This window comes from Mizuhopecten yessoensis, unplaced genomic scaffold, assembly GCF_002113885.1.
Source record: "Mizuhopecten yessoensis strain PY_sf001 unplaced genomic scaffold, ASM211388v2 scaffold8811, whole genome shotgun sequence".
Classification (NCBI taxonomy): domain Eukaryota; kingdom Metazoa; phylum Mollusca; class Bivalvia; order Pectinida; family Pectinidae; genus Mizuhopecten; species Mizuhopecten yessoensis.
Window position 1 is genome coordinate 1,548,670 of NW_018407733.1, and position 13,359 is coordinate 1,562,028.

The window sequence follows — 13,359 nt, forward strand, 5'->3', positions numbered from 1 at the left end:
GATGGATGATAGTCCGTCTACAAGACTACGGCCAAACGCGGGAACTGATGGATTATTGTCCGTCTACAAGACTACGATCAAACGCGGGAACTGTAAGTCCAGCTACAAGACTACGGCCAAACGCGGAAACTGTTAGTCCGTCTACAAAACTACGGCCAAACGCGGGAACTGTTAGTCCAGCTTCAAGACTACGGTCAAACGCGGGAACTGTTAGTCCAGCTACAAGACTACGGCGAAACGCGGGAACTGTTAGTCCAGCTACAAGACTACGGCGAAACGCGGGAACTGTTAGTCCAGCTTCAAAACTACGGCCAAACGTGGGAACTGATAGTCCGTCTACAAGACTACGGCCAAACGCGGGAACTGTTAGTCCGTCTACAAGACTACGGTCAAACGCGGAAACTGTTAATCCAGCTTCAAGACTACGGCCAAACGCGGGAACTGATATTCCGTCTACAAGACTACGGCCAAACGCGGGAACTGTTAGTCCGTCTACAAGATAACGGCCAAACGCGGGAACTGTTAGTCCAGCTTCAAGACTACGGCTTAACGCGGGAACTGATAGTCCGTCTACAAGACTACGGCCAAACGCGGGAACTGATAGTTCAGCAGCAGTCAACTACCTTGTTACGTGAAATAATTTCTAGAAATTCGAATAAATGCAGCAGTTATTTGAAAAACATGTATGCAGATGTAGAAGCCAAAGCAATCTTCTAAACTAACAAATTATAGGCTTGTGGTGTTACACCATTTACTGTGTGATCAGTAGTCTGGATGTAGATGTATTACCTGAAATAAAACACATCCGTATCATCGCCCAGGCGTTTCCGCCACGCTGCAACATATATCTTCTCCCTTCACAAATCGATTGATGTTGCTTCCTTACAATACAAGCATGAATATTTAATCGTTAATCAAGCCCAAGCGTCGTCTTATTAAAGTAAATTAATGAAATAATGCATCATAAATATGTGTGTTTTTTCAATTTGTTTAATAAGCAAGAAAAGACAAACCCCGAATTTGCTCCAGGTGCAGCCTAAAAGAGGAGCGTTGATAGAGCAGTGTGATACGTAAAAGAAACTACAGTTGTATAGTGAAAATGATACTACTGTGCAGACTCCGAAAGAAAGGTAAAGTGAATGTCAAAGGGACTCCGAAAGTGTCTCAATGGATCTAAACAACTACATAATTAACGGGGAACTAATTAGGTGTAGCACATCAAAAAATCTAGTTACATATCATGAGGGAAACTGCGATGTTCTAACATGATTAAATATAAAGTAACTTCTATTAATATTAAAGTATTTCAATTGAAACACCGTACTGTGAAACAAAAGACTTGTCTCGACAATAAACAAATCAAAATTGATAAATTAATGAGTAAAGAAGGTATGCCCGGATTATATGCAGCCTTCGCCAATAACAATAAACTGTCAAAGATGTGATGGACACGGATGCTCTGACTATAAATAATTAATCAACAAACGGCAGACATGTTGCAGACTTAGTGGTATAACTGCGACTCATCTTGCAGACATAGTGGTATAACTGCGACACATGTTGCAGACTTTGTGGTATAACTGCCACACTTGTTGTAGATTTATTGGTATAACTGCCACACATGTTGTAGATTTAGTGGTATAACTGTCACACTTGTTGTAGATTTAGTGGTATAACTGCCACACATGTTGTAGATTTAGTGGTATAACTGCCACATATGTTGTAGATTTAGTGGTTTAACTGCCACACATGTTGCAGACTTTGTGGTGTATCTGCCACACATGTTGTAGATTTAGTGGTTTAACTGACACACATGTTGTAGGTTTAGTGGTGTAACTGCAGAAAATGTTGTAGATTTAGTGGTATACCTGCCACACATGTTGCAGATTTAGTGGTAATACCGCCACATTTGTTGTAGATTTAGTGGTATAACATTTAGTGGTATAACTGCCACACATGTTGCAGACTTTGTGGTGTATCTGCCACACATGTTGTAGATTTAGTGGTATAACTGACACACATGTTGTAGGTTTAGTGGTGTAACTGCAGCAAATGTTGTAGATTTAGTGGTATAACTGCCACACATGTTGCAGATTTAGTGGTATAACCGCCACATATGTTGTAGATTTAGTGGTATAACTGCCACATATGTTGTAGATTTAGTGGTATAACTGCGACACAAGTTGCAGACTTAGTGGTATAACTGCGACAGATATTGCAGATTTAGTGGTATAACTGCCACACATGTTGCAGACTTTGTGGTATAACTGCCACACATATTGCAGATTTAGTGGTATAAATGCCACATATGTTGTAGATTAAGTGCTATAACTGCCACATATGTTGTAGATTTAGTGGTATAACTGCCACACATGTTGCAGACTTTGTGGTATAACTGCCACACTTGTTGTAGATTTAGTGGTATAACTGCCACTCATGTTGTAGATTTAGTGGTATAACTGACACACAGGTTGTAGATTTAGTGGTATAACTGCGACGGATATTGCAGATTTAGTGGTATAAATGCCGCACATGTTGCAGACTTTGTGGTATAACTGCAGCACATGTTGTAGATTTAGTCGTATAACTGCCACCTATGTTGTAGATTTAGTGGTATAACTTCGACAGATATTGCAGATTTAGTGGTATATCTGCCACACATGTTGCAGACTTTGTGGTATAACTGCAGCACATGTTGTAGATTTAGTGGTATAACTGCGACACAAGATGCAGACTTAGTGGTATAACTGCGACAAATATTGCAGATTTAGTGGTATAACTGCCACACATGTTGGAGATTTAGTGGTATAACTGCCACACATGTTGGAGATTTAGTGGTATAACTGCCACACATGTTGGAGATTTAGTGGTATAACTGCCACACATGTTGGAGACTTTGTGGTATAACTGCCACACTTGTTGTAGATTTAGTGGTATAACTGTGACAGATATTGCAGATTTAGTGGTATATCTGCCACACATGTTGCAGACTTTGTGGTGTATCTGCCACACATGTTGTAGATTTAGTCGAATAACTGCCACATATGTTGTAGATTTAGCGGTATAACTGCGACAGATATTGCAGATCTAGTGGTATAAATGCCACACATGTTGTAGATTTAGTGGTATACTGCCACACATGTTGTAGATTTAGTGGCATAACCGCCACACATAGTGCAGGTGCCCGAACAGAAATGACACTGCCACATATGTTGTAGATTTAGAGGTATACCTGCCACACATGTTGTAGATTTAGTGGTGTAACTGCGACAGATATTGCAGATTTAGAGGTATAAATGCCACACATGTTGCAGACTTTGTGGTATAACTGCAGCACATGTTGTAGATTTAGTGGTATAACTGACACACAGGTTGTAGATTTAGTGGTATAACTGCCACACATGTTGGAGATTTAGTGGTATAACTGCCACACATGTTGGAGATTTAGTGGTATAACTGCCACACATGTTGGAGATTTAGTGGTATAACTGCCACACATGTTGGAGATTTAGTGGTATAACTGCCACACATGTTGGAGATTTAGTGGTATAACTGCCACACATGTTGGAGATTTAGTGGTATAACTGCCACACATGTTGGAGACTTTGTGGTATAACTGCCACACTTGTTGTAGATTTAGTGGTATAACTGACACACAGGTTGTAGATTTAGTGGTATAACTGCCACACATGTTGGAGATTTAGTGGTATAACTGCCACACATGTTGGAGATTTAGTGGTATAACTGCCACACATGTTGTAGATTTAGTGGTATAACCGCCACACATAGTGCAGGTGCCCGAACAGAAATGACACAGGTACGTCACGGAGGTAAGGTATACATGTGTACTCAGAAACTTACATCAGGTAAGTATATGTCCATTTACTTCGTATAAGGTAAACTTTGACAACGTTGGATTTAAAGGATTAGTTAAAATCGATTATGTAAGCTGACTGAAAAAGGGATTAAACTGTTTTCGCCCATTTGTACCACACTTGATTAATCGCGTATTAAGATGTGTGTCCTTGTAATTATACATCCGTTTATACATGTATTATATATTACTATACACTGAACTACATGCTAAAAGATCAGCACCGACTATATTATGATACTGCGTAAAATTCTATAGAATAACTTCAGGCATTTTAATGTATATCATTTAAAATCACTTTTGCCAACACATATTTCACCTTTCCGCTCACTTTCTTTCCCCTTTTCTCGTCCTAAAATGTATTCATTACTAAAGATCTGTCATATCAATCCCTTCTGTCTAAATGTTGTATACTCAAATATAAATACCTTGTTGACGTTAATAAGTGTGATTTCATTACTGAAATATCACACTATCAACCAGGATAAGCTGCACACGCAGAGAAAGCTATTAAATTTTTGTCAAAAAATACGGTATAGAAATTGAGAATATGTCAATCAGTTTCTACAAGGGATTTGTTTTTCGTTTAATAGGGTTTAACCTTCTATCACTGATGTAGGGATACAGGTGGTATATGAAATACATGTGATGTAGGAGGACATAGTTAATAAAGCTGACGTATGAGGGTATAGGTGGTATAGGAAGTGTAGGTGGTATAAGAAGTATAGATGACGTAGGAGGGTATATGTGGTTTATTAAGTATAGGTTATGTAGGAGGGTATAAGTGGAAAATGAAGTTAAGGTGACGTAGGAGGGTATATGTGGTATAGAAAGTAAATGTGATGTAGGAGGATATCGTTATTTAAGGTGATGTAGGAGAGTATAGGTGGTTATAGGAAGTATATGTGATGCATGAGGGTATACATGGTTTAGGAGGTAAAGGTGATGTAGGAGGGTATATGTTTTATAGGAAGTAAAGGTGATGTAGGAGGGTTTAGGTTGTATAGGAAGTAAAGTCGATGTAGGAGGTATAGTTGATATAGGAGAGTATAAGTGGTTTAGGAAGTATAGATGACGTACATATGTAGGAGGATATAGGTGGGTTAGGAAGTGTAGGTGATGTAAGTGGGTATAGGTGGCATAGGAAGTTAAGTGACGTATGAAGGTATAGGATGGTATAGATAGTGTACGAGGGTTTAGATGATGTAGGAGGGTATATATGATGTAAGAGGGTATATATGATGTAGGAGGGTATATATGTGGTATAGGAAGTAAAGGTGACATAGGAAGATATAGGAAATATAGGTGATGTAGGAAGGTATAGTTGGTTATAGGAAGTATATGTGATGTATATGTAGGAGGGTATAGGTGGTATAGGAAGTATATGTGATGTAGGAGGGTATAGGTGGTATAGGAAGTAAAGGTGATGTATAAGGGTTATGGTGGTAAAGTACATGTAGGTACATGTATAGGTGGTGTAAGAGGGTTTGGTTTGGTTTATGTTGTTTAACCTCCTATTAACAGCTAAGGTCATTTAAGGAAGGCCTCATCTGTGTACAAGATGTGTGCGTGTAGTGTATGCGTGTGTATTTTGGGAGGCTGCAATATGTTCGTGTTTGTCTCCTCGTGATAGCGCGGAACTTAGCCGACTTTATAGTGCTACCTCACTGAAACATACTGCCGAAGACACCCAGCAGGACGCCCCACCCGGTCTGATTATACTGAATACGGGCGAACCAGTCGTCCCACTCCTAATTTGCTGAGCGTTAAGCAGGAGTAGAAACTACCATTTTTAAAGACTTTGGTATGTCTCGACCATGGGACAGAACCCAAAGCCTTCCTCACAGGGGCGAACGCTCAACAAATGGCCAAAATAAGGTATTGTCAAGGGAGACGTTAGGAAGAAGAAAGTTGTTTAGAAAGAAGAGAAACGATAAGGTCCCAAATTTAGTCGCCTATTACGATCATGCAATTTGGGGCAGCAGGTACAAGTGTAAAAGGGTATAGTTAATGTAGGACGGTATAAGTGGTATAAGACGTATCTATAGGTGATGTAGGAGAATATAGTTAGTTAAAGTGATGTAGGAGGGTATAGGTGGTATAGGACGTATAGGTGATGTAGGAGGGTAAAAGGGCATATGACATTTTGGTGATACATGAGGGTATAGTTGGTTATAGGAAGTATATGTGATGTAGGAGGGTATAGGTGATATAGGAAGTATAGATGATATAGGAGGGTATAGGTGGTAAAGGAAGTAATGGTACATTAATACAGCACCTGAGCTTTCTTTATGAATTAATATACTACAGCTTATACATTTCTAGAAGAATGAGGTATAGAAAAGAGAATATCGAAGTATAATTCGAATTCGACATCTATAACTAGAGAAAAATATGAACCTGAGGAATATTACCAGAGACTTTTTTGTTGTTTAACTTGACGTAAGTTGACGTGATTCAGTCCAAATGGCATACACTACAGATTTACAGTGTGTGAAGAGTGAGGGCGAACTGAACATTTCACTGTATGTTTACACTTTGTTTTATTCACATAAGTAATACATAATACAAACATGATTTAATATACATAAGTAGGAGAGAGGCACAAGTGTTGATACATTTATATAGATATGTTTCCTTTCACCATACATGGACATTCAAAAGTTTGAGGCCAGCGCAGCTGCATCTCTTGGTACTTCCATAAATGGTGTATTACCTGGAAGCTGTATCCAGTTTGTTGCAGATAATGTGGACCACAACATTCGGACATTAGACGGGAATAACAGCTTTCATGGAATGGGCATCATAGCTGCGGTTACACCAGGTAAATACACTAGTAAGCCCATTCCTCGCATAGACGTAACACCAGATTACCTGAAGCTGTTGGGAAATATTGAGATCCAACCCTACAGACAGCACACGAAGACGACGGCATCACTGTCTTTCCCCAATCTGAGAGCTATGGATACATCAGACTCTGCTGTACGGTTAGATGCTTTCGTCAAGACCATCTGGACATTAAGGTCACCAATGCCATGGTGGACTGGGATCATGCAGATGATTCAGAAGGGAAGCCAACCTGGGAAAACAGCAGTGACGTTTCTTCCCATGATCGACATGAGCCCTAGCGACATGACGTGTGTCTTTTCAACACTGGCATTTATATGCAGGCTGGCACTGGGAAACGGAACAACTCCAATTGTTACATTTGACCAGCCACTGTACTGGAAGGTGTATTCTATCATCGCAAATGAGTCACAGAAAAGTGATTTGAAGACAATTGTCCTTCGTCTGGGTGGATTTCACCTTGAGATGAGCTTTCTTGGAGCAATCGGGTACATCATGAGTTGATCTGGACTACAGCAAATACTAGAGACTGTATACGCACCGAATGCGGTCACACACATGCTGAGCGGAAAATCTCTAGCCCGAGCCGTCAGAGGACATATGCTGATCCACAATGCCTTACAGGCGATACTCGTTACCCGCGCTTTTAAGACTGAGGCTCGCCAGAATGATGAAACCGCTGAACATCACCCAAGTGAAGAAGAGAACATTTTGAGAACAGCTGTAGGTTTCTACGATAGCTTTATAACAGGAGACATTTCCATGGAAACAGTGTTGTCAAGTAATGCACTAGAGGATATGTCTGATGTTCTTGCCACAGAGGTGAAATCATTTGATGGAAAACGAACAGCCAGTCTGTGGATACGATACATGGAAATGGTACAACTCCTAAAGTCATACATAAGAGGCGAAAGAATGGGGGATTGGGATCTTCACCTGAAATGTGTTCATGAAATGATTCCCTATTTCGCCGCCTCAGGACACAATTTGTATGCGAAGTCTTCATACACCTATCTTGCTGCAGAACCTCCATTCCACTCACCCAGATGTTGATCGTCAATTCAAGAATGGGTACCACGTTCTGAGAAGAAGCGATAGGTACTGGGCAGGCCTGTCGTCGGACCTTGTTATTGAGCAGGAGTTGATGAGGAGTGTAAAGACAACTAGAGGCTTGACACGAGGTCGGGAATGGGAGAGGTCCAGAGAGATCAGTGTCTGCTTTCCATGCCAGCATGTGCTGATGTTAACAATGCGATGCAAACCCTATCTGGAGTTGGATATCAGACAAGCGACCAACACAAAGACACCTCGTCTGCAAGACAGGAAAGAGATTGCCGAGACATCAAGACAACTTTGGCGTTTTTAACTGAACGAAATCCATTCTCAGATGATCCATCACTTCGCAATATAGAAACTGGCGAAACTGCAGATGAGCCCGTAAACCAGGATGATGCAAGAGAAATAGGGACAAAAATCGTCGAATCAATGGCAGGCCAAAACGTTCTTGAACATTCCTTCAAAAGGTCACAACAAGTTGTTACTCTTAGTACGAAGGCAAGTGTAAAAGTGGATGGAGACAGAATTGAAGTCGATAATCAGCTTATTTTTCAACGCCTTACAGTAGCTTCAAATAGAATTTCTGACGATCCAGTGGAACTGTTCAAATACGAACTGTGTGGAATTCCCTCTTCTCTGTTCGATTCTTCGGGTTTACCGCTACAGGCACAGAAACCAGCTCTAGCCGATGCAATTTGGAACGTGGGAGTATGCAGCGCGGAGTCACTACCACACGACATCATAAGTGTCATAGATGGAGGTCGCTGGTTCAGAGAATTCCATGGACTCCTGGCGCATCACAAACCAACCGTTGTATTAATAGACATTTCTCATTTTGAGGCAGACCTAGCACGGAGTCAGAGACGGACACTGAGAGTAGTAAATTCAGGGAACATCTCAAAATCTTTCTTCATTTCATCTGTATTAAGGAGGCTCCACCCTTTCGCAATTAACCAGCAGAATTCAATGAAAGTTTCACATAATGGTTATGTCACTATGTAGAGATGATTTTATGAAAATCTAAGGATTCTGATAAACTGGTTTTTTTTATGAAAAATACCGAAAAAAACCACATAGTTTCATACAAAAAGAGTGAAGATTTGAACCAAACATTTTACATTTTACAATAACTTTGATTGCGATGAGAGTTGTCTACCTTGAAAAAAATCGGAACTTTTGCAGAGGGATATAATTTATACAATGATAGCTATTTTCTTTACTATACCAAAAACGACGGAAATAAATTAAATTACGATATCAAATTGTCAATTTACAGTTCTTTTACGAAATAATATTTCTCTCAATCATGTACACGTTGGACATCATTCCATGGGCCGCTTATGCATGGTATATAAATCAGGTACATATGTAATCATAGGCTATCGCATGGTATGCCGTTATCACGTGCACGCACATGCACTTCGTTTTATAGGGATTTTGATATTTTACAAACCACTATTTGTGAAATGATTTATTTGACAGAGCGTAACTAGCTCGACAACAAAACTCATTGCGACTCCGAGCTTGTACAGGTGAGGTCGGTAAACAAAACACATCAGTCTGCATTCCATGCGCCTCATATACGACCTTCTTAAAGTCGTCTGATGTTACATGTATGTCAGTGTCTTCCTGTGAGGTAATTAATGTCTTTGTATCATCAGCTTTATTTCTGAAGTACGTGTGATTACACATTTCCAAGTGAAGTCTTGATATCGGGTGTTCATCGTCACACACGTGTAAAATTGTTTACCCGGTGTTACTATAATTTACACTACGGTAATGGAATGCCCGATATGCAATACGGAAATGACGACACCAAAATACGACAAGAAAAACATGTGTATTACGAAGGGTGGGAAGTCCTTAAGGATTCATGTCGCCCTGCTTGCGACAAAACACTAGATAATTATCATTTAGTGTTCCTTACTTGTTACCTACAGTTACATCCCCTGATTTTCATAACAATTGATAAACTGAGTACCTGTGAGGAAAGGGGAGATAATTATATAAGGATAAGGACCATGAAGTCAAGAGGAAATAATTCATCTATTGATAAAAATTTAAAAATGATCATGTTATAACGTACTTGGCGCGTGCTTTGATCACGTTCAACTCATTTAAGCACCACCGTTTAAAAAAAATCTTCATAATCATGAGATGGTACGATACTCACATTCTATATATAGCTTCTACTGAAAACCCGTGTCCTACGGAACTGTAACGGGCTCATTCTTAGCTACTTCTTCATTTGTCTTTTAATCTTTATAGATACAGTGGAATTTCCCATATATCTAGCGATAGGCTAGGTCCCCCCTCTCCTTTACAGTCGACGGCTGCGGCCAACGGACGTGTTGCTTATAGGTATAATTTTAGTATTTTTTAATATGTATACTTCTATACTATAAGCAATGTGCATTCGGTAATAAAATTGAATTGAATCGTTAATATGCAACAGTATGATTAAACAGTTGTATGCGCTGTTTTGCGGAGATAATGAGCGGGTACATGTAAGTTACCTAGCAGTTGTAGATGGCCTTCCAAGCGAGACTCTGTAACACAGGTGCCACTTGGCGTTGTTTATTTTTAGATTATATCAGGGACGTATAGTATATACTGTCCCTGATTATATACATATCTGGTAATATGAGTTAATCGTATACAATTTTGGACACTTAATAACTGGATAGCTTTAACAACAGAGGGATTTCAACTTATAGTAATCACTCTTGTTGGCCCGGATTTTATTGCACGTAGGGGTCTTATAAACAATAAAAATATTTCATATAATCCTTTCCATGTGGGAGATATCTCTATCACACTTGAACATTTATTTCATTTAAAGACATTTACATGTATTTCATTCAAAAATGTCTTTTCTTTATTTCAAGCTATATCTATTTCATTTTTCCTAGTTCATTCCAAGTTTTTTTTATTATAAGATGTTTTCATTTCATTTGAAATATTTTTATTTCATACTTCCGCAATCTATAGATATAAAGTGTAATGCTGGCTGACAATATTCTTATTAAATACATTTGGGCAATTGTTCGCGGATCCATACAGTTGTATATTGGAATATTGTGTGTATTGGAAGATTAGGTAGATTTCACTGCGTTACGGGGATAGCTCTGGGTCACGGTAACACACACGTATATTGAAAGAAAGAAATGTTCTACCCAGAGGAATTAAATATTTGTTCTAAAGATAATGAAATCACTCAACAGCTCTTCTTGTAAACGATGTTAAACAAACTATTAAGTTATGCAAAGAACAAATTAACTTAGTTCAGGCACTGTTGAAATTCTGAATTACTTCCTCTGAACTTATCACGTACGTTATTGAATATAAAAACTATGAAAAAGATCACTCCTTGAAAATCGGCAAGTTTGCTTTATAGAAATTTACAAATTCCATGTCATGTATTTAAATGTATTTAATGCACTTCAACTGATTCTAGTAACTGGAAAAATAATATTATAATCTAGAAAAATGTGTTAGACTGCTTAAATGATAGATATGACCCTCATACCCCCACATCGACCTCATTATTCTACCCACACACACCACCCCTGCAGGGGGGGGGGGGGGTCGGGAAAAGTGTATCGTAGGAGGCGGCTAATGGGGGAACCCCCTGCAGAATTGGCGATTTGCGTTGGTGTCCTTCCTCTATTTGGGGACACAAAAGCTACCACAGTAAATCTGCTCCACCCATTGCAATATTTTGGATCTTTATCTTTCTTTCTACTTCGAACTACCTTTTATTTCCTAGTGCCTTGCTTGGAAACACCTCACTTTTGGCCTTAATGTTGAGCGTTCGCCCAGGTGAGGAAGGCAATGGGCTCTGTCCCCAGGCCGGGACATACCAAAGTCCTTAAAAATGGTAGTTGTTATTCCCTGCTAAACGTTCAGCATATAAGGAATGGCAGCAACTGCTTCACCCGTTGTCAGTATAATGTGACCGGGAGGATTGCTGTGCCGGGGGCCTTCGGCATTGTATTTCAGTGAGATAGCACTATAAAGTCGGCATCAGATCCGCGCTATCACAAGGAGGCAAGCAAACCAACATACACTGTCTCATGTATACACACACGCAAGCACGCATACACTGAATCACATGGAGGCACGTCCTTAAATGACCTTAGTTGTTAATAGGACGTTAAACAAAATTAAACCAAAACCAAACTACCCCCCCCCCCACACACACACACACACACACACAAGCACACACACACACGCACGTTACCTCCCCTCCTCCCTTTCTCCAATACGCTTTGCTCCTGCTAGCGAGTCTTCCGATATGTAAACCAAAATACATCCTAAAGTGTACGGACTAACAAGGTTCCATCAAACACTCATCCTAAAGTGTCCGGACTAACAAGGTTCCATCAAACATACATCATAAAGTGTCCGGACTAACAAGGTTCCATCAAACATACATCCGAAAGTGTCCGGACTATCAAGGTTCCATCAAACATACATCATAAAGTGTCCGGACTAACAAGGTTCCATCAAACATACATCCGAAAGTGTTCGGACTAACAAGGTTCCATCAAACACTCATCCTAAAGTGTCCGGACTAACGAGGTTCCATCAAACATACATCATAGAGTGTCCGGACTAACAAGGTTCCATCAAACATACATCATAAAGTGTTCGGACAAACAATGTTCCATTAAACACACACCCTCAAGTGTCTGGACTAACAAGGTTCCATTATACACACATCATAAAGTGTCCGGACTAACAAGGTTCAATCAAACATACATTTCAAAGTGTCCAGACTAACAAGGTTCTACTGAACAAACGTTCAATAGTGCCAGACAGTCTAGTTATTATGCTTCAATAATTAAAAGTTTCCGGACTAACAAGGTTCCATCAAACACACATCTTAAAGTGTTCGGACTAACAAGGTTCCATCAAAGTTTCAACCTTAAATGTCCGGACTAACCAGGTTCCATCACACATACATCCTAAAGTGTCCGGACTAACAAAGTTTATCAAACCCTTAAGTGTTCGGAGAGTTGATGGTTTCGACAGATACACGAAGTCTAGAATATCCGGGCTAACATGATTCACGATTGTAATTACACATCTCATAGTGTACGGACTATCAAGGTTTTCTTTACGGTACACACACACTCAAGTGTCCATGTTGACGAGAATCCGTTGTACATATCCTAATCTTTTGCATACTAGACTGAGGTATCCGCATTTCCGGCGGTGCTGGAAAACTCTCGGCAATGCCGTGGGTCTCCTGCTCAATATTTCATCCCTTGGGTTTGAATAACCTTACCCATACCTCACATCAGGGATGGATTCTATTAATACACAACCTATTGTTTCCTCGCTAACGAAAGTATCCATAGATATAACTCTACCAACTTATGTCCGGACTAGGGCTTCAAGCAGCTGTTGAAAACAATGTATTTCCTTTCAAGGATTGTATTTTGTCCACTCAGTCTGGCCAGTAGAAATACACAGGAGTATTTGTTTAAGCTAAAAGTTCAATATTTACCTTCCTTAATCAGTATAGCCTATATATAATTTGTTAAGCCGATATGAATTATATGTTTATTTTTCAA